The following is a 20,460-nucleotide window of genomic DNA, read 5'->3' on the forward strand; positions in this document are numbered from 1 at the left end:
CCACAAACCCTAACACTGTGATTCCTCAGTCCCTCCGCCTGCCTCTGGTCTTTGAATAACAGGTCACTGCTTTTTCACAGTTTTTCCTCCTCTGCCACCAAATGTGACAATAGGTGGTATAGTGAATTACTGACATGGAGAAGACCCAGTGCACAGTCCGGCCCCTGTGCAATGAAATCTAATTAGCAGAACACTTCAAATGGTGATCACAGAAGAACCACCAAGTGGATTTCTTCATTAAAGGTATCAATTTTATCTGCATTACAACCCATTACAGTCATGCCTTTACTTTACATTACAAAACCATGCTTACTGGTTTTTATTAAATTGCAGTGTTCTGCAGACTAAGGTTGGTTTCAGAAGACATTTCTCCACATGGCGTTACTGCCAGGGTGAACCTAGCCTCTCTGCTGCCTGAGGCGCACTTGTAAAACGGTGCCCCCTGTAGTACAATCAGTACAAATAAATCTGGTTTATACTTTACTAGCCTAACCTGACGCACATGTAAAATACATAAACTTTTAAATAGGAATATATTACACCCTTGTATTATGCCAGGAGCCCACACATAGCCCTTGTATTACACCAGGAGCCCACACATAGCCCTTGTATTACACCAGGAGCCCACACATAGCCCTTGTATTACACCAGGAGCCCACACATAGCCCTTGAATTACATAACGATCTCACACATAGCCCCTGTGTTACACCATTACACCAGGAGCCCATACATAGCCCCTGTATTATACCAGGAGCTCACACATTGCCCCTGTATTACACTTGCAGCCTCTGTATCTCAGCAGAGAGAAGCAAAACTTTGTTAACCCATTCTATTTTGTTATAGCTAAGAACAGTTAGTTACTATCCAGGGAAACGTCAGGGACTACTACACCTCATATATATATATACACACATATATAAATATATATATATAGTAAGGAGGCTAATGGCCGTGTAATCAATGGTAGGTATGTGTCGCAGAGATGGCACACGTGAGCTATAAGATGTCATTTAGTGCACCTGGGTCCAGATTGCGGGTAACTATGAGAGATGGGAGGGTCTGGCTACCCACATAACTCACATCTAGGTGAGGGTGCTCACTGTACCCCTTTTCCCTGCAGGACCTGCAGGTGTTTGAGGACGTGCAGTGGTGTCATGATCGCGTGATCAGTCCATGTGATATGTACTTCACCTGTGGTTGTGGTTAGAGCCTACATTATGGAGGTGTGTTTGGCACATGGCAGTGAGTGTTTGGGAGTCTGTCAGTGTAGAGAGATTTCCATGTGTCCAGGCTGAACACTACAGAGTGGTCTGTGTGTGTGCAGAGAAGGAGAAGCCTTCCTGTGTGTGTGGCTCCAGACTGAGCCTGCGTGCTGTACACTGCACAGCCTGTGTGCCCACAGGCCTGAAAGAGCAGAGCTCTGCTATGGACATTGAGGTTTTGTCTGCCTGATGTAAAGACTGTTTACCTTTTGCTGGTGTTTTGGTGGTTTATGAAGAAAATAAACCCACATGGACTTTGAAGAGAACGTGCCTCCTGTTTCCTTGTTTCCTCCTATGCACCTGAGTACAATCCCTACAATATATACACTGCTCAAAAAAATAAAGGGAACACTAAAATACCACATCCTAGATATCTCTGAATGAAATATTCCAGTTGCAAATTTTTATTCATTGCATAGTGGAATGTGTTCAGAAAAATAAAACATAATTATTAATGTAAATCAAAATGAAAATCCCATGGAGGTCTGGATTTGGAATGATACTCAAAATCAAAGTGGAAAATCAAAATACAGGCTGATCCAACTTCAGTGGAAATGCCTCATGACAAGGAAAAGATGCTCAGTAGTGTGTGTGGCCTGTATGACCTCCCTACTGTACATGCTTCTGAAGAGGCGGGGGATGGTCTCCTGAGGGATCTCCTCCCAGACCTGGTCTAAAGCATCCGCCAACTCCTGGACAGTCTGTAGTGCAACGTGATGTTGGTGGATGGAGCGAGGCATAATGTCCCAGATGTGCTCAATTGGATTCAGGTCTGGGGAACGGGCGGGCCAGTCCATAGCTTCAATGCCTTCATCTTGCAGGAACTGCTGACACACTTCAGCCACATGAGTTCTGACATTGTCCTGCATTAGGAGGAACCCAGGGCTAACCGCACCAGCATACGGTCTCACAAGGGGACTGAGGAGCTCATTTCGGTACCTAATGGCAGTCAGGCTACCTCTGACGAGCACATGGAGGGCTGTGCGGCCCTCCAAAGAAATGCCACCCCACACCATTACTGACCAACTGCCAAACCGGTCATGCTGAAGGATGTTGCAGATCGCTCTCCACGGCGTCTCCAGACTCTGTCGCATCAGTCTCTTGTGCTCATTGTGAACCTGCTTCAAACTGTAAATAGCACAGGGCACCAATGGTGAATTTGCCAATCCTGGTGTTCTGTGGCAATTGTCAAGCATCCTGCACGGTGTTGTACTGTGAGCACAAACCCCATCTGTGGACGTCGGGCCATCAGACTATCCTCATGGAGTCTGTTTCTAACCGTTTGTGCAGACACATGCACATTTGTGGCCTGCTGGAGGTCATTTTGCAGGGCTCTGCAGTGCTCCTCCTGTTCCTCCTTGCACAAATGAGGTAGCTGTCCTGCTGCTGGGTTGTTGCCCTTCTATGTCCCCCTCCACATCTCCTGGTGTACTGGCCTGTCATCTGGTAGCGCGTCCAGCCTCTGGACACTATGCTGACAGACATAGCAAACCTTGCCACAGCTCACATTGACGTGCCATCCTGGATGAGCTGCACTACCTGAGCCACTTGTGTGGGTTGTAGACTCCGTCTCATGCTACCACGAGTGTGAAAGCACAACTAACATTCAAAAGTGGCCAAAACATCAGCCAGAAAGCATTGGTACTGAGATGTGGTCTGTGGTCCCCACCTGCAGAACCACTCCTTTATTGAGGGTGCCTTAATAATTGCCAATAATTTCCATCTGTTGTCTATTCCATTTAGACAACAGCATGTGAAATTGATTGTCAATCAGTGTTGCTTCCTAAGTGGACAGTTTGATTACACACACACACATATATATACATATATATATATATTGCTTCCGCTTTATACTGTAAATGTATTATATAATTTTTGTATAACATATTTTTGCACGTTATCATATTAATTACAGTGGTGCGACATACAATTTGACACACGATAGGTGTAGATAGGCTTTGTACTCCACCTGGCCTTAGTTTTCAGTGCCTTGTCTTTTAAGCTAAAGAAAAAAATTGTCAACCATGTTTTTATGCTTGCCTAAAAAGACAACCACCAAATCTGTCACAAGTTCTGTCTGAATCCTGCTTTTAAGGAATTTAGATGAGAACCGCAACTATGCCCAGTGTAAAACACAGGATACAGCTTGTTTCATATATCTGCGTTTTGATTCTAGCACTTGGCGTGTAATGAGGCTGTCAAAAACATATGTAGGAAACCTAGCCATAGACACTACTCAGCAGAGAGCAACACACATGACATATTTTAACAACAACTCAGTAGTTCAGTTTCACATATAGCAGTCATTGCCACTATGTTTGTAATCACTCTATGTGTCACTCTGACTGCAGACTTATGAATCCTCGAGAACATGCATCGTGCATTGCGAGGATTCGTTCGTTTCTGAGCAGGGAACATGCATAGCGCACAATGGAGGTCACGTGACCGCCATTCTTGGCCAAGGAACTGTTGAATCCTCATGGCACACAAAGTGTGCGCTGGGAGGATTCATGAGTTTGTAGTCTCATATATTGACTGTAGATTTATCAATTTAGACTGGACAACCCTTTTAATAAATCAGACAAGGCATGTAGTGGCGGGTCCCTCTATGCCTGTCTCTCCACAAATCTTATTCCAGTCTTGCTAGAGTAAGATTTGTGGTGTAGCGAATACTGCGCCATGCAAAAAGTCACATCTTTTTGAGCTACATCAGGTTTGTGCCAAAAAATTGTGACTTTTCAAAGCTTTATTCGACAGACCTTTGGCAAGCAGCTTTGATAAATCACCCCCAAAAATGCTCTACTCACTTTTGTCAAACACAGTCTGTCTTTCACTTGGTCTTGGCTTGTAGGCTTTCCTGACTACTTGCTTCTCTGCTAAGTCAATCTGCTTCCAGGAATAAAATCTGAGGTGGAAGAGAGTGAAAAAAAGAAAAACATAGGTAGCAGACATACTAGAAAATGCAAGATAGTTCAAGATAATATACTTGAGACCGGTAATTTCAAACCTAAAACCAAACATTTTACATTAATTACCCTCACTAACCTCTTTCTATTTAATGCGCTATTGGGGATAGCATACAAATACAAGGTATATATACAGTCCACAGTTCTGTATAAATTCAGCAGCTGGTCAGTGTACAGCTCAGTAAATGCTGCTGCCAGTCACTCCAGATCCCCACAGCTCTAGAAGGTTTTTATGGGACACCAATAAATTCTTTTAAAAATAAAACAGTTTACTTACAGTACTTGGCAATCTCATCTTAAATGCCAAAGTGCCAAATGTAAACCAAAAAAAGAATTTGCCAGAGCTCACCTGACATAAATATGAGCATCCGCAGAGCAGACACAACATTGACATTGACGGAATGTCACCGATGTGGGACGTAAGCATGTGAATAATTGCTACTTTACATGAGATACTTTAGCAGTTAAAGGGGTGGTCCAAGGCTATACATATATATATATATATATATATATCGTATATACTCGTGCATAAGCCGAGATTTTCAGTACATTTTTTTGTGCTGAAAACTCCCCCTCAGCTTATACACAAGTCATTGTTAAGAAAGCCGGTGGGGGAGGGGGAACGGCGGAGCAGCAGGAGCCGGCGGCTGTGGCACAGTGGCAGCTGCAGTGGCCGACTTCAAGAAGATATTATACTCACCCTCCGTCACTGCATCTCCGTTCTGGCTCCAGCAGCTCTTCCCCTGTGCTGAGCGGTCACGTGGTACCACTCATAAAGGTAATAAATATGCACCCGTCTCCACTCCCAAAGGCATGGAGCGCATATTCATTACCTTAATGAGCGGTACCACATGACCGTTGATCACAGGAAGAACTGCCGTCACCGGAAAGGAGATGCAGGGATGGGAAGGCAATACAACGACGGCGTAAGGTGTCACGGCCACACGCGACTGGACACAGTGCCTCCAGCAGGGCGAATTTAGATGACACGCGTGACCCTGGATACACCGCCTCCAGTTGGGCGAATTTAAATAATAAAAAGTGCAGCTGGATGTGCCGCCTCCAACAGGCAAATTTAAACAATAAAAGGGAAAACCTTGGTAACAATAACAATGGTGGCCTGTTATGTGTTCATTTTCCCCTTGACCATTGAGGTCTGATGAACTCCCTCTTCTGGTGAAGGAAGGTAGTGAGGCTGATTACCAAACACCTGAGCTGGTAGAGGATGACTGGGTGACGGGAATTGCTGACTGGATATAAGGCAGCCGACGCCCTTCTGCCTCGCTGGTGATTTCTCTGAGGGATTCTAGGAGACCAGTCTGATTCCTGCTCCTCAAAAGCTAAGTTTTCTGCCTTGCTTTTTGCATTTGTGTTTTGGTTTTATTTTGCCTTGCTTTTCTGGATTCTGCCATTCCCTGCTGGGGTGAGCTGAATTCGTTTGTGTCTTTTTGCTCTGTCTTCAGAAAATACCTGAGTACTGACATAGTCTTTTTGAAGCCTAGCGTCTTCAGGGCCTTTTTCCTTGTCAGTCTGTTGGCTCTTGTTTTGATAGGGTTTTTCGCGGATTGCAGACAGCAGCTTTTCTATCCTGTCCTATCTAGTTAGCTTGGGCCCCATCATTTGCTCAGTCTATCTTTCTATCTGTGTTAGTGTTTTTTCTTCTTGCTTCACCGTCATTATATGTTGGGGGCTGCCTATTGCTTTGGGGACTGCTCTGGGGCAGTTTAGATTTCCCTTTCTGTCTTTAGGCAAGGTAGTTCTCCGGCTGTGATCGAGGAGTCTAGGGCACCGTAGGAACCCCCCACCGCTACTGCTAGTTGATGTTGATAGGTTCAGGGGTCTGCAATCCAATAGCTGCCAACTTCTCTGGTTTTCTGGACTTAGCTAGCATTTCTGTTTTTGCCTCCTATGGTGACTCATTCATAACAGTGGCCCTGCAATAGGGAACGGGGAAGTGGAGACATCCTGCACTCCCCTGAGTCAGTGTCTCTACACTCCTAACGTTCCCTAGGCCGGTTCCGCACTGGGTGCCGATCAGGAACCTAAAAACCCTGACTCGCCCTGCACCTAAACCCTCACTAGTGAAGTGGACGGTGCGGAAACTAATCCCACCACTGCACTAAAACACACATAAGGAAAAGAGACAAAACAGGGAAACACCACTTAGCTTTGCTATGTTGCTTACGCACCTAGCAACAGAGCCTACCACCTGTGTGCATCTTTTCCTCCGACCGGATCCAACACCATAGTGCAGCCTTGGAGCAAACAGAGTCCACCACCTGCATGCAGCTGTCCAGAAACAGAGTCCAGCATATGAGTCCAGCTTTCCAGCAAAAGAGTCCAGCATCTTGAGTCCACCTTTCCAGCAACCAAGTCCAGCATCATGACTGCAGCTCTACACATAGCTGCCACTCCACCAAGCCATGCAAGAACTCCTTGCTGACACCATAGCTGCAATTCCACCAAGCCATGCCAGCCCTCCTCACAGACACCATAGCTGCCATTCCAGGACTCTCAATGAGCTGCCCAGGACTCTCCTTCAGCTCCATCCTTCACCCAAGCTTGCTTGTAACTGAGGACTATCACCAACAGTGATTACCACACCAGACACTCTTTTATAGAGCAATCACACCTGTTTTGATTCCTGTGCAATTACACTAACCACCACTGAGGGAAAACTATCTCTAAAAACATCAGTGCAATGACCATACTGGCCACCGGGGCAAAACTATCTCTAAGCACAAAGCTTAGCGAGAGGAAAAATAAAGGTTACCAGTGCTCTTATCTGACATGATTCCGCATGGATCATGACATAAGGAGGGTGAGTAGGATGGGGGGTATGAGCCATGCATACAACGATGGGGACGGGGGGTAAGCCATGCATATAATGATGAGACGGGGGTGAGCCATGCATGCAAGGATGGGAGGGGGGTGAGCCATGCATACAAGGACGGGATCGGGGGTGAGCCATGCATACAATGATGGGATGGGGGTGAGCCATGCATACAAGGAGGGGAAGGGAGGTGAGCCATGCATACAACGATGGGACGGGGGTGAACCATGCATGCAAGGATGGGAGGGGGAGAGCCATGCATACAACATGGAGAGCCACACATACCAGGACAGGATGGGGGAGCTACACATACCAGGACAGGGCAGGGAGAGCCAAACTTAGCAGGGCAGCAATGAGGGGATAATGCATACCCAGCTTATACTCGAGTCAGTAAGCTTACGCATTTTTCTGTGGCAAAATTAGGTGCCACGGCTTATACTCGAGTCGGCTTATACTCGAGTATATCCTGTGTGTGTGTGTATATATATATATTTTTTTTCTATGAGACAAAAAACTAGCAAAGGCTCCTTCAGACAAGCCTGCTGTCCCATGTCACCAGACCAGCTCTTCCTCTTCTGGGCTGCTCTGCCAATGGCGCTTGAATGCTGGCATCATGCGGATTGTCAGACAGCTTTTTGCAGTTAAAGCAGTGGGGAGTCGACCGTCGATCAGTATCATGTTGGAACTTAGCAGTCACTTTCCGTCAACAGAGCAGAACAGAAAAGAAGCCACTTTGACAATCTGACCTCAGTGGAAGCTGCAGAATGCCTGGCATGAGTGGTCTGAATTCTCTGAGCTGGCAGAGATCAGTGGGCACAATGAGCAGGTAGTTAGCAGCGGCCTGCCTGTTAACTCTTAGGTATCCATAGTAAAACATTGATATAATCCCAGACAAACCCTTTAAGATGGGGTTGTCCAGTACTTGGCACCCCCTTGAAATCCATTACCTGAAGATGTAGATGACAGAAACAGCAAAAAAATAAACTTTTCTTTGTGATCCTTTGAGAAATGCTGCTTCAATGGCAAAATTCCTGCTTTCCACACAATGGGCCAGCCCTCCTCTCCTCACCCCATCCAGCAACTATTGATTACCGAAGCCAGCTAAAGTATTGTACAAATAAAGAAGTGCACCATCTTAGCAAGTACCAAATCTACTTTAGGCTAGGTGCTCACCTTATAGTTTTTTATTCACCAAAAAACACATCTGCAAGAAGAACGTGTGCCACGTTTTTTTGGTGCCTTTTTTGCACTGCGTTTTCCCTTTAGTGGTCTATATGGAGAACGCAGGGGAAAATGCACAAAGAATGAGACTGCTGCTTCTTTTTTCTGCACCTAAAAACGCAAGGGAAAAAGTTGAAGGTTGGCACAGCCCTTCATAAATCCCATAGACTGCTGATTTTGGGAAAATCTGCAAGTAAAATGCATGAAAAAACATAGCAAAAACACTAGGTCGGCACATAGCCGATTGTATTTAGCTTAGCAGTACACAGTAGTTTTGCAGGTTTTAGCAAACAGGACTGGCTACCCTGCCTTCAAAAAACAAAATGCTCAAAATGTTTACCCTGCTTGCATTGTATCCAACTGATTCTTTTGTGACCCACACCACCTTATCTATCACTATCAGCTTCAGTTCCTCTCCCTCACCCGCCCCCCAGATTCCAAAGTGTGCCAGGCAGCTGGATAATCTTTTAACTGTTTACATTAACAGAGGATTCTTTACTGTAGTTTAATAGAGGATTCTTTACTGTTAGAGCAATGAGAATCTGGAATTCCTTGTCTGAGGAGGTGGCGATGGTGTAATAAACTGCAGGTACTGAGGATGTCACAATGCATCCAAGACAGACCAAGAGTTAAAGGTTTATTTACATTGGACTTTTCTCTCCACGCTACGGAGGAACAGCGGGGGGGGGGTTAAATGTGACAGTGTAAAACAGAAAAGCAGCACAATGGAACTGAAGAAAGCAATGAAACAGTTATGCAGGTGTTGAAACGGTTAAACTCAGAAAAATAGAACTTATCAGTCCAGGGAAAGCTTGATTGAAGGGGTCTACTTCTCCCATGTTGGCACCTTCAACAGCAGCACTTGCAGTCTCTAGAGTCTCTTCTCTAAATTAAGTTGGGACCTCAGGAGTTAAAGCCAGGAGCAGGGAGACACTGCTAATCTGAGTCTCCCCTGCTCTGAGTCTCTGTATGATACTCAGACTGTCTCTCCACAGGAACGATGCAGCACACACTGGGAAGTCTCTCTGCCACACTCAGGGGCCCCAGCTTGTCACTGTGGTCTCGGAACTGCGCTCTCAGGTCACTGTCTCTGCACTGTCAGGGGGAAGTCTCCTCTAGTCATGGAGGCTACGGGTCCACATTCTCATATACGGCGCTCTCTACACCTCATTCTTCAGTCTCTGTCTCTGGATGGGGGTTCTTGTTCTCTGGGAGCGCTTTGCTCAAGCCTGGCCTCTGTCCCTCGTGCTCTGCTCTGCCCCTGGCGTGCTCTGCTCTGTGTCTGGCGCGCTCTGCTTTTGCGCCCTTTCCTTGCACAGCTTCCTCTCTTGTCATAGCCCCCCACGGTCACATGGTTCAGTCGGTCCGGGCCTGAATGTCTTCCCCCCGGCAACACTGCTGTCTGGCTAGGTGGTTCTGGATACAGAGCAGGAAAGGTAACCCCTTTTAGGCTCTGCTTCCTTTTCACCCCCTTGCAATGGGGAACTCAGGTCAAGGGGTTCAATGGAGGGCTGGATGTCTTCCTGGAGCATAACAATATTGTATCTTACAGTGATTAATTTATTTAGATGGACAGGGATCTGGGGATTTATTCTGATGGAATACAGGCTGAACTGGATGGACAAATGTCTTATTTCGATCTTGCCAACTATGCTATGTTACTATGTTACATTAAGATAAGATATATTGGAAAAAAAGACCAGATGCAGTGATTTTTTGCAAAATACCTACAGTATGTTGCCCAGCCTTGAGCACATTGCCACATGATCTCGGCACGATGGCACAGCACAGCCATTCAGATATTATAAAGTAACTGAGGTCGGACTCAGGTTCTTCACCTTCACTGAGCAGAATGAGCAGACTTAAAGGGAACCTGTCAGGTCATTTGTGCCCCCAAACCTATCACTATCTGCCCCTGCAGCTTCCTACTACATCCCTAACCACCACTGTCTGACCTAATTGTGAATTATAAATGTTGAAAAAAGCAATTTACAAACTTGCATTTGTCCCCCCCGTTCTGTGGTTGTTCCTAAACGGGTGGCCAATGGATGGGTGGTGTCCCCGGGTCCATTTCCTCCGCCTCGCTGCTGGTGTCACCCCCGGTGGGTGTGATAATTCATTCAGGAGCAATGTCCCGATTTCAAATTCATGGCTCCTCCTTCCAGGTATGACTTGCCGGCTGTGCATCATTTCCAGCCCAATGCATTGTGAGTGATTATCGGGTGTACGGTGCACATGCTCTGGAGCTGGCCGGTATAAACCAATACACCCCCACACTGCACATGCTCCAGAGCTGGCAAGTACAACCAATTATACCCCACACTGCGCAGGACTGGAAATGACGCACGGCTGGTGGGTCATACCCGGAAGGAGGAACAAGAATTTGAAATCAGGGCATGCTCCTGAATGAAATATCACACCCACTGGGGTGTAATACAAGCAGCGATGGAGAGGAAATGGACCCGCATTTCCGCCCAATGTCTTCAGGGACTCAATGCTGCCTGAGGTGAAGTGATCAACTTGCCTCATTATAGGTGTGCTAATGGCTACCATGCCTAACTTAGATCACCACAGTGTGCTGTGCTGTATATGGTTTCTACTCATTCAGCTGACAAAAATGTATGTGGCACAAAAGGAATACCAACAAGAATACAGTGAAAATATCCAATGAGAAAAATTATTTATACATTTGAAATACCATTACAAATATACATAATTAAGAATACTCAAATAATAAAAAGAATACAACACTTATAGATAAAAATAAAGTGCATCAGCGTCTAAATGAGCAACAAGGAAGCCATAGTGCTGGCAAGGTGCATAGTGCTAAAGTGCCAATATAAGAAGAAAAAATTGAAGGTCTTGGAAATAATTTCTTTGTCAGGGTGCATGATACCAGCAGCGAGGGGGATGAAATGGACCCATGCTGCCGCCCCCTGTCTTCAGGGACTCAATGCTGTCTGAGGCGAAGTGATCAACTTGCCTCATTATAGATGCGCCAATGGCTAACGTGCCTAACTTGGATCACCACAGTGTGCTGTGCTGTGTATGATTTCTACTCACTCAGCTGCGGTCGACGTAGGCACAGGAAGTGGTTTAAATAAAATGTCCTGGCTGTTTATTAAAACTTCATCAACCGCTCAGCATAACCAAATAAAAAGATTGCCTTTTCTTGCACATAGTGAAAACAGAGAGCAAATAGTCCATACTAGAGTTGAGCGAAACGGGTCGAAAAAATTCAAAAGTCTCCGACTTTTGGCAAAGTCGGGTTTCATGAAACGAAACCCGACCCTAGGATGAAGTCGGCCACGAGGTCGGCGACTTACGCGCCAAAGTCGCGTTTCAAAAGTTTGTTTTGCACTCTTTTTCAGCCAATCAGGATCCACGGACACTGTGGGCAACGTGATGACATAGGCACGGGTCACCACCATCTTTCAGAAGGGCATGCAAGTGATTGGCTTGCTTTGGTGGGCGTCACAGGGGGTATAAAAGGGCGTGCACGCCGACCGCCATCTTACTTCTGCCGATCTTATTATAGGGAGAGGTTGCTGCTGATTCTGTAGGGAGAGTGTTAGGCAGGGAAGAAGACAAAAAAACTGCTTCTGCTGCTAGCGATTTGGCCTGCACAACACACAAGTCACTGTGTGTGCAGTGCAAGGGGAGGCTATATTGTGGTGTATCAGTGGTGTTGGTTGTTGGGCTGCCTTTTAAGGCTTCCTGACACGCTGGCATTGCTGTTTACCCACTGCTCCGCAAACTGCATTTTTAAAAGCAATCCAATCTCCCTTATCCTCTCGTCACTTTGGTCACAGGCAGCTGTGCCATCGAGCGTGTCACATAGCGCTCAGATATCAGTGGGCCGCACACAATCCACAAGTGTCCACTGTCCACAAGTGTACGCAGAGATTCAAAATCTCCATTATCCTCTCGTCACTTTGGTCACAGGCAGCTGTGCCATCGAGCGTGTCACATAGCGCTCAGATATCAGTGGGCCGCACACAATCCACAAGTGTCCAGTGTCCAAAAGTGTACGCAGAGATTCAAAATCTCCATTATCCTCTCGTCACTTTGGTCACAGGCAGCTGGGCCATCGAGCGTGTCACATAGCGCTCAGATATCAGTGGGCCGCACACAATCCACAAGTGTCCAGTGTCCAAAAGTGTACGCAGAGATTCAAAATCTCCATTATCCTCTCGTCACTTTGGTCACAGGCAGCTGTGCCATCGAGTGTGTCACATAGCGCTCAGATATCAGTGGGCCGCACACAATCCACAAGTGTCCACTGTCCACAAGTGTACGCAGAGATTCAAAATCTCCATTATCCTCTCGTCACTTTGGTCACAGGCAGCTGTGCCATCGAGCGTGTCACATAGCGCTCAGATATCAGTGGGCCGCACACAATCCACAAGTGTCCACTGTCCACAAGTGTACGCAGAGATTCAAAATCTCCATTATCCTCTCGTCACTTTGGTCACAGGCAGCTGTGCCATCGAGCGTGTCACATAGCGCTCAGATATCAGTGGGCCGCACACAATCCACAAGTGTCCACTGTCCAAAAGTGTACGCAGAGATTCAAAATCTCCATTATCCTCTCGTCACTTTGGTCACAGGCAGCTGTGCCATCGAGCGTGTCACATAGCGCTCAGATATCAGTGGTCCGCACACAATCCACAAGTGTCCAGTGTCCAAAAGTGTACGCAGAGATTCAAAATCTCCATTACCCTCTCGTCACTTTGGTCACAGGCAGCTGTGCCAACGAGCGTGTCACATAGCGCTCAGATATCAGTGGGCCGCACACAATCCACAAGTGTCCACTGTCCACAAGTGTACGCAGAGATTCAAAATCTCCATTATCCTCTCGTCACTTTGGTCACAGGCAGCTGTGCCATCGAGCGTGTCACATAGCGCTCAGATATCAGTGGGCCGCACACAATCCACAAGTGTCCACTGTCCAAAAGTGTACGCAGAGATTCAAAATCTCCATTATCCTCTCGTCACTTTGGTCACAGGCAGCTGTGCCATCGAGCGTGTCACATAGCGCTCAGATATCAGTGGGCCGCACACAATCCACAAGTGTCCAGTGTCCAAAAGTGTACGCAGAGATTCAAAATCTCCATTATCCTCTCGTCACTTTGGTCACAGGCAGCTGTGCCATCGAGCGTGTCACATAGCGCTCAGATATCAGTGGGCCGCACACAATCCACAAGTGTCCAGTGTCCAAAAGTGTATGCAGAGATTCAAAATCTCCATTATCCTCTCGTCACTTTGGTCACAGGCAGCTGTGCCATCGAGCGTGTCACATAGCGCTCAGATATCAGTGGGCCGCACACAATCCACAAGTGTCCACTGTCCACAAGTGTACGCAGAGATTCAAAATCTCTATTATCCTCTCGTCACTTTGGTCACAGGCAGCTGTGCCATCGAGCGTGTCACATAGCGCTCAGATATCAGTGGGCCGCACACAATCCACAAGTGTCCAGTGTCCAAAAGTGTACGCAGAGATTCAAAATCTCCATTATCCTCTCGTCACTTTGGTCACAGGCAGCTGTGCCATCGAGCGTGTCACATAGCGCTCAGATATCACTGGGCCGCACACAATCCACAAGTGTCCAGTGTCCAAAAGTGTACGCAGAGATTCAAAATCTCCATTATCCTCTCGTCACTTTGGTCACAGGCAGCTGTGCCATCGAGCGTGTCACATAGCGCTCAGATATCAGTGGGCCGCACACAATCCACAAGTGTCCACTGTCCACAAGTGTACGCAGAGATTCAAAATCTCTATTATCCTCTCGTCACTTTGGTCACAGGCAGCTGTGCCATCGAGCGTGTCACATAGCGCTCAGATATCAGTGGGCCGCACACAATCCACAAGTGTCCAGTGTCCAAAAGTGTACGCAGAGATTCAAAATCTCCATTATCCTCTCGTCACTTTGGTCACAGGCAGCTGTGCCATCGAGCGTGTCACATAGCGCTCAGATATCAGTGGGCCGCACACAATCCACAAGTGTCCAGTGTCCAAAAGTGTACGCAGAGATTCAAAATCTCCATTATCCTCTCGTCACTTTGGTCACAGGCAGCTGTGCCATCGAGCGTGTCACATAGCGCTCAGATATCAGTGGGCCGCACACAATCCACAAGTGTCCACTGTCCACAAGTGTACGCAGAGATTCAAAATCTCCATTATCCTCTCGTCACTTTGGTCACAGGCAGCTGTGCCATCGAGCGTATCACATAGCGCTCAGATATCAGTGGGCCGCACACAATCCACAAGTGTCCACTGTCCACAAGTGTACGCAGAGATTCAAAATCTCCATTATCCTCTCGTCACTTTGGTCACAGGCAGCTGTGCCATCGAGCGTGTCACATAGCGCTCAGATATCAGTGGTCCGCACACAATCCACAAGTGTCCAGTGTCCAAAAGTGTACGCAGAGATTCAAAATCTCCATTATCCTCTCGTCACTTTGGTCACAGGCAGCTGTGCCATCGAGGGTGTCACATAGCGCTCAGATATCAGTGGGCCGCACACAATCCACAAGTGTCCACTGTCCACAAGTGTGTGCAGAAATTCTAAAACTCCCCTGTCCTGTAGACACCTTGTACCTTGTTTTACATTACTATATAGTTTGTTGGATTTTGTCTACATTTCTACCAAAAATGAGGAAGGCTGGTGGAAGAGGCCGTGGAATTGGGCGGGGGTTGGCAGCTGGTAATGATGGTGTTGGTGGTGGATCTGATGGTAGTGGCAAGAGCAAAATAGGACCGAATGCAGGAGGTGCTGACCCTGCGTCATCGTCTGGCTACATAAGGCCTCGAACGCTTAGTTTTCCAGGAGTTGGCAAACCGCTTTTAAAGGCAGAGCATCAGGAAAAAATTTTGTCTTACATTGCTGACTCAGCCTCCAGCTCTATCGCCTCCTCTTCTTCAGTTGTAAAAAGTAAAAGCACTGAGTCGTCATTGGAGGCTCATGTTCATGAACCACACCTTTCCTTGTGTCCTTCACCCCAACCAAGATTGAAGGATGACGCAGGCCATACTACTGATTACTCCATGGAGCTGTTTTCACATACCATGCCTGGATTATCAAGTGAAATGGTGAATTACCCAGGCCAAGATGAATCTGACATGGAGTGCACTGATGCACAGCCGCTGATGGATGATTCTGCTGGTACATTCACTCAGAGCACTACATTGTCCTCGCAGTGTACAGAGCCAGATTTTGACCCTGATGAGACTCAGGTGCCCCTTCCCGCACACTATACCACCATACACGGTGACACAGAGAAAGGTGCACATGACATAGAAGAGGAGGTGATGGATGACCCAGTTGTTGACCCAGATTGGCATCCATTGGGGGAAGAGGGTGCTGCTTCCAATAGCTCAGATGAGGAGCATCCACAGCAGACATCGACATCGCAACAGCTGTTATCTGGCAGGCCCGGAGCACTCCAAAGACAGGTTCCAAACATCAAAAGAGTTGCTGGACAGCTTGTCCAGAGGGTCAAAAGATCACAGCGTGCTAGGCCGCAAAATGTCTGCCAAAGTAGGAAGAGTGCAGTGTGGCACTTTTTTGAACAAAATCCTCATGATCAGGCCAAGGTTATCTGTAAGAAGTGCGCAAAGACCTTTAGCCGAGGGAAAAATCTGAAAAATTTGAATACCAGTTGCATGCTTAGACATTTCACCAGCATGCACTTGCAAGCGTGGACACAACACCAAACCTCAAGTGCCACATGTGCAACTGATCACAACGAAGGTAGTCAGCAACGCTACATTGTTTCCCCCACTGTAAGCCCACCGGTTAGCACAGCAGCAATTGTTGAGGTGTCGTTGCAAGGCCACAGCAGTCAGGGAATCCCACTGTTATATCAACGAAAGACTGATTCTAGGCCATCAGAAAGAACACCAACTCCATCACCATCATCAACCCTCTCTCAGTCCGCCCTGTCCACCGCTACTTCCACCATATGCAGCTCTCAAGTCCAGCTCACCCTCCCAGACACTATGAGTAGGTCAAGAAAGTACTCAGTCTCTCATCCGCGTACACTGGGTTTGAACGCCCACATTGCCAAACTAATCTCGTTTGAGATGATGCCCTTTTGGTTGGTGGAAAGCACAGCTTTCCGCGAACTCATGGCCTATGCAGTACCACGCTATGACCTACCCAGTCGCCACTTCTTCTCTCGCAAAGCCATCCCAGCCCTCCACCATCATGTGAAAGACCGCATTGTCCATGCACTCAAGCAGTCAGTGAGCGGAAAGGTGCACCTCACAACTGATGCATGGTCCAGTCGGCATGGCCAGGGCCGTTACGTGTCCATCACTGCGCACTGGGTTAATGTGGTGGATGCAGGGTCCACAGGGGACAGCGGTGGTGGGACAGTGCTGCCTAGCCCACGGTATAGGAAACAGTTGGCTGTAGGCGTTCGACCCTCCTCCTCCTCCTCCTCCTCCTCCAGAAGCGACAGCTCGTCCACAGAGCGCAGTCGTACGAGCACTCCATCTGCAGCTGCCACTGTTGCACACGATGTGTCCCCCTATCGAGCAGCTAGTGGAAAGCGTCAGCAGGCTGTGTTGCAGATGATGTGTTTGGGCGACAGACACACCGCCGAGGTGCTGGCCGAGTACTTGAAGCGACAAACTGAGTCATGGCTGGGCAGTGTACATCTTGAGGCAGGCAAGGTAGTTAGTGATAACGGCCGTAATTTTGTGGCAGCCATAGCCCTTTCAAAACTCAGCCACATACCTTGCTTGGCTCACACCTTGAACCTGGTGGTGCAGTGCTTCCTCAAAAATTATCCGGAGTTAACTGCCCTGCTCCAGAAGGTGCGAAGACTGTGCGCGCACATCCGCCGGTCGCCTGTACACTCCTTTCGTATCCAGAAGCTGCAGCGATTGCTCCACCTTCCCAACCACCGCCTCATTATCGTCATTGCAACAAGGTGGAACTCCACCCTGCACATGGTGGAGCGGCTGTGCGAGCAGAGGCAGGCCATAATGCATTTGTGGGAGGATACACGGCCAGGCACTTTGAGAGCAGACATGGAGTTGACAGGCGTGCAGTGGTCGAAGCTGAAAGACTTTTGTAAAGTCCTTCAGTGTTTTGAGGAATGCACACGGCTGGTAAGCGCAGACGACGCCATCCTAAGCATGAGCATCCCACTTATGCGTCTGCTCATGCAAACTTTGACGCACCTTAAGGAGCAGGCGTCTGCAGCCAATGTTGATGAGGAGGTAGAGGAGGAGGGAATCCTTGATGACATTCAGCCATTGTCTGCTCAGGGACCTCTCCTGGATGAGGTGGAAGAAGAAGAGGAGGAGGAGGAGGAGGATGATGGGGATGATTACTTAGGGGAGGAGGATGCATCTCGTGGGGCAAGTGAAAATGTTGGCATGGCAAGGTCTGGTACAGGGTTTGTGCGTGACTGGAGGGATGTTGATTTGCCAGAAAGTGCTCCTCCATCCAGCACTCGCAGTGTATCATTGACACCGGGAACATTGGCCCACATGTCAGATTATGCCTTGCGGATCCTAAAAAGGGACCCCCGCATTGCCAAAATGATGAACGATGACGACTACTGGTTGGCCAGCATCCTGGATCCACGCTATAAAGGCAAATTACAAAACATCATGCCACAGGAGAACCTTGACCTAATATTGGCTAATAAACAAGCAACTCTGGTAAATCGGTTGCTTGAGGCATTCCCAGCACACAGCAGCGGTGATGGTTCTCACACGAGCCGTACGGGCCGGGGGCAGCTTGGCAGAGGTGTTCGTGGTGCACACAGCAGAAGTGGCGTTGGAGACAGGGGTTTCATGACAATGTTGTGGACTGATTTTTCAAATACCGCTCACACAACTGGTAATACTGCATCGATGGAAAGTGACAGGAGACAGCAGTTGTCAACTATGGTTACAAACTACTTTTCCTCCCATATCGATGTTCTCCCACACAGGTCATTCCCCTTTGACTATTGGGCCGCTAAACTGGACACCTGGCCTGAATTGGCCCAATATGCCTTACAGGAGCTCGCTTGCCCAGCTGCAAGTGTGCTATCGGAAAGAGTCTTCAGTGCAGCTGGATCAATCCTGACAGAAAAAAGGACCCGTCTGTCAATCCAAAATGTGGATGATCTAACCTTCATTAAAATGAACCACGTATGGGTTTCCAAGGATTTTGTCCCACCTTCCCCTGATGACACATAGGGTGACAGAAAAATGGCTTGCTTTGGTCCACCTCTTCCTGGTACTTCACCTATTTCACCTTTTGCATCAGTTGAATGTCCAACATCAACATATGCCACTTTCTAAAACTCCCTAACTGTGCTGCCTCCCCCCCATGGCCGGGGTCACCACCTAGCGCACGACACCGTGCGAGTGCCGTTGCCCTGGACAGGTGGGTAGGCCGACTCTTGGGCGCGGGCACTGGCACAGGGTCCCTCTTAGTGCAATCAAGTGTCTCTGACGGCGGTGGTGCACACCCGCCGTCAGACACACCGCTGTACTATGAGGGGCCCAGTGCCAGTACCGACGCCCACGAGTGGGCCCCACTTGCTTGGCCAGGGCCCCAGCATTTGCAATCTTTACCTCTCCCTGCTCCTCCGCTGTGTAATCTGGGCCGTCAAATCCATACTGTGCCTGACACCGTCTGAGCCTGCCTCCTGAGACATATATTTTGAATGTGTACGCTATCCATACATGTTATCCGGGGATACGGTACCCCTTCTAACCTTTGTGCAATGACGTGCAATCCATACTGGGCCTAACACCGTCTGAGCCTGCCTCATGCTGTATAGACATATATTTTGAATGTGTACGCTATCCATACATGTTATCCAGGGATACGGTACCCTTTCTAACCTTTGTGCAATGACGTGCAATCCATACTGGGCCTAACACCGTCTGAGCCTGCTTCATGCTGTATAGACATATATTTTGAATGTGTACGCTATCCATACATGTTATCCGGGGATACGGTACCCCTTCTAACCTTTGTGCAATGACGTGCAATCCATACTGGGCCTAACACCGTCTGAGCCTGCCTCATGCTGTATAGACATATATTTTGAATGTGTACGCTATCCATACATGTTATCCGGGGATACGGTACCCCTTCTAACCTTTGTGCAATGACGTGCAATCCATACTGGGCCTAACACCGTCTGAGCCTGCCTCATGCTGTATAGACATATATTTTGAATGTGTACGCTATCCATACATGTTATCCAGGGATACGGTACCCTTTTTAACCTTTGTGCAATGACGTGCAATCCATACTGGGCCTAACACCGTCTGAGCCTGCCTCATGCTGTATAGACATATATTTTGAATGTGTACGCTATCCATACATGTTATCCGGGGATACGGTACCCCTTCTAACCTTTGTGCAATGACGTGCAATCCATACTGGGCCTAACACCGTCTGAGCCTGCCTCATGCTGTATAGACATATATTTTGAATGTGTACGCTATCCATACATGTTATCCGGGGATACGGTACCCTTTCTAACCTTTGTGCAATCACGTGCAATCCATACTGGGCCTAACACTGTCTGAGCCTGCCTCATGCTGTATAGACATATATTTTGAATGTGTACGCTATCCATACATGTTATCCGGGGATACGGTACCCCTTCTAACCTTTGTGCAATGACGTGCAATCCATACTGGGCCTAACACCGTCTGAGCCTGCCTCATGCTGTATAGACATATATTTTGAATGTGTACGCTATCCATACATGTTATCCAGGGATACGGTACCCTTTCTAACCTTTGTGCAATCACGTGCAATCCATACTGGGCGTGAGAACGGCTGGCGAGCTGTTAAGCAAGCTACAGCACCTGTCCTGACAAGTACAGGGATTCCCTAGCGAGGAGACTTATTTGATTGTTTTCTATGTTGGGACAGCAATTTTTGGGGAGCACTATACTCTGGAGAATGATAGATGGGGCCCACCATACACTGGAACATTCCAAAGGTGGACATCAGACACTGGAGCAGCATTTACAGGGCCCATTATACACTAGAGCAGTAGAAATGGGGCCCATTATGTTTGGAGCATTATTTGGGCCCATAAGACAGTGGAGCTTCATCCATGGGGACCAACATATACTGTAGCATTATGTGGAGCTCATCATATACTGTTTCAAACATTATATGGGACCAATGATTTTGTATG

At 47.7% G+C, this 20,460-nt stretch overlaps 1 protein-coding gene across 2 annotated transcripts in view; it reads right to left on the reverse strand.

Moving 5' to 3' along the window:
- Positions 1–20,460, reverse strand: part of CDH20 (cadherin 20) — an 818,364-nt gene that overhangs the window by 452,754 nt on the left and 345,150 nt on the right. Inside the window, exon 3 of one of the 2 annotated variants that reach the window (XM_073550197.1) lies at positions 4,071–4,168. The exons of the other annotated variant lie outside the window; for it this stretch is intronic. The gene's annotated coding sequence lies outside the window, so the exon portion shown is untranslated. The remainder of the gene's footprint in view (positions 1–4,070; positions 4,169–20,460) is intronic. 2 annotated transcript variants of the gene reach the window in all.

Source organism: Dendrobates tinctorius, unplaced genomic scaffold (assembly GCF_039654945.1).
Source record: "Dendrobates tinctorius isolate UK_male_01 unplaced genomic scaffold, ASM3965494v1 ptg000163l, whole genome shotgun sequence".
Lineage (NCBI taxonomy): Eukaryota > Metazoa > Chordata > Amphibia > Anura > Dendrobatidae > Dendrobates > Dendrobates tinctorius.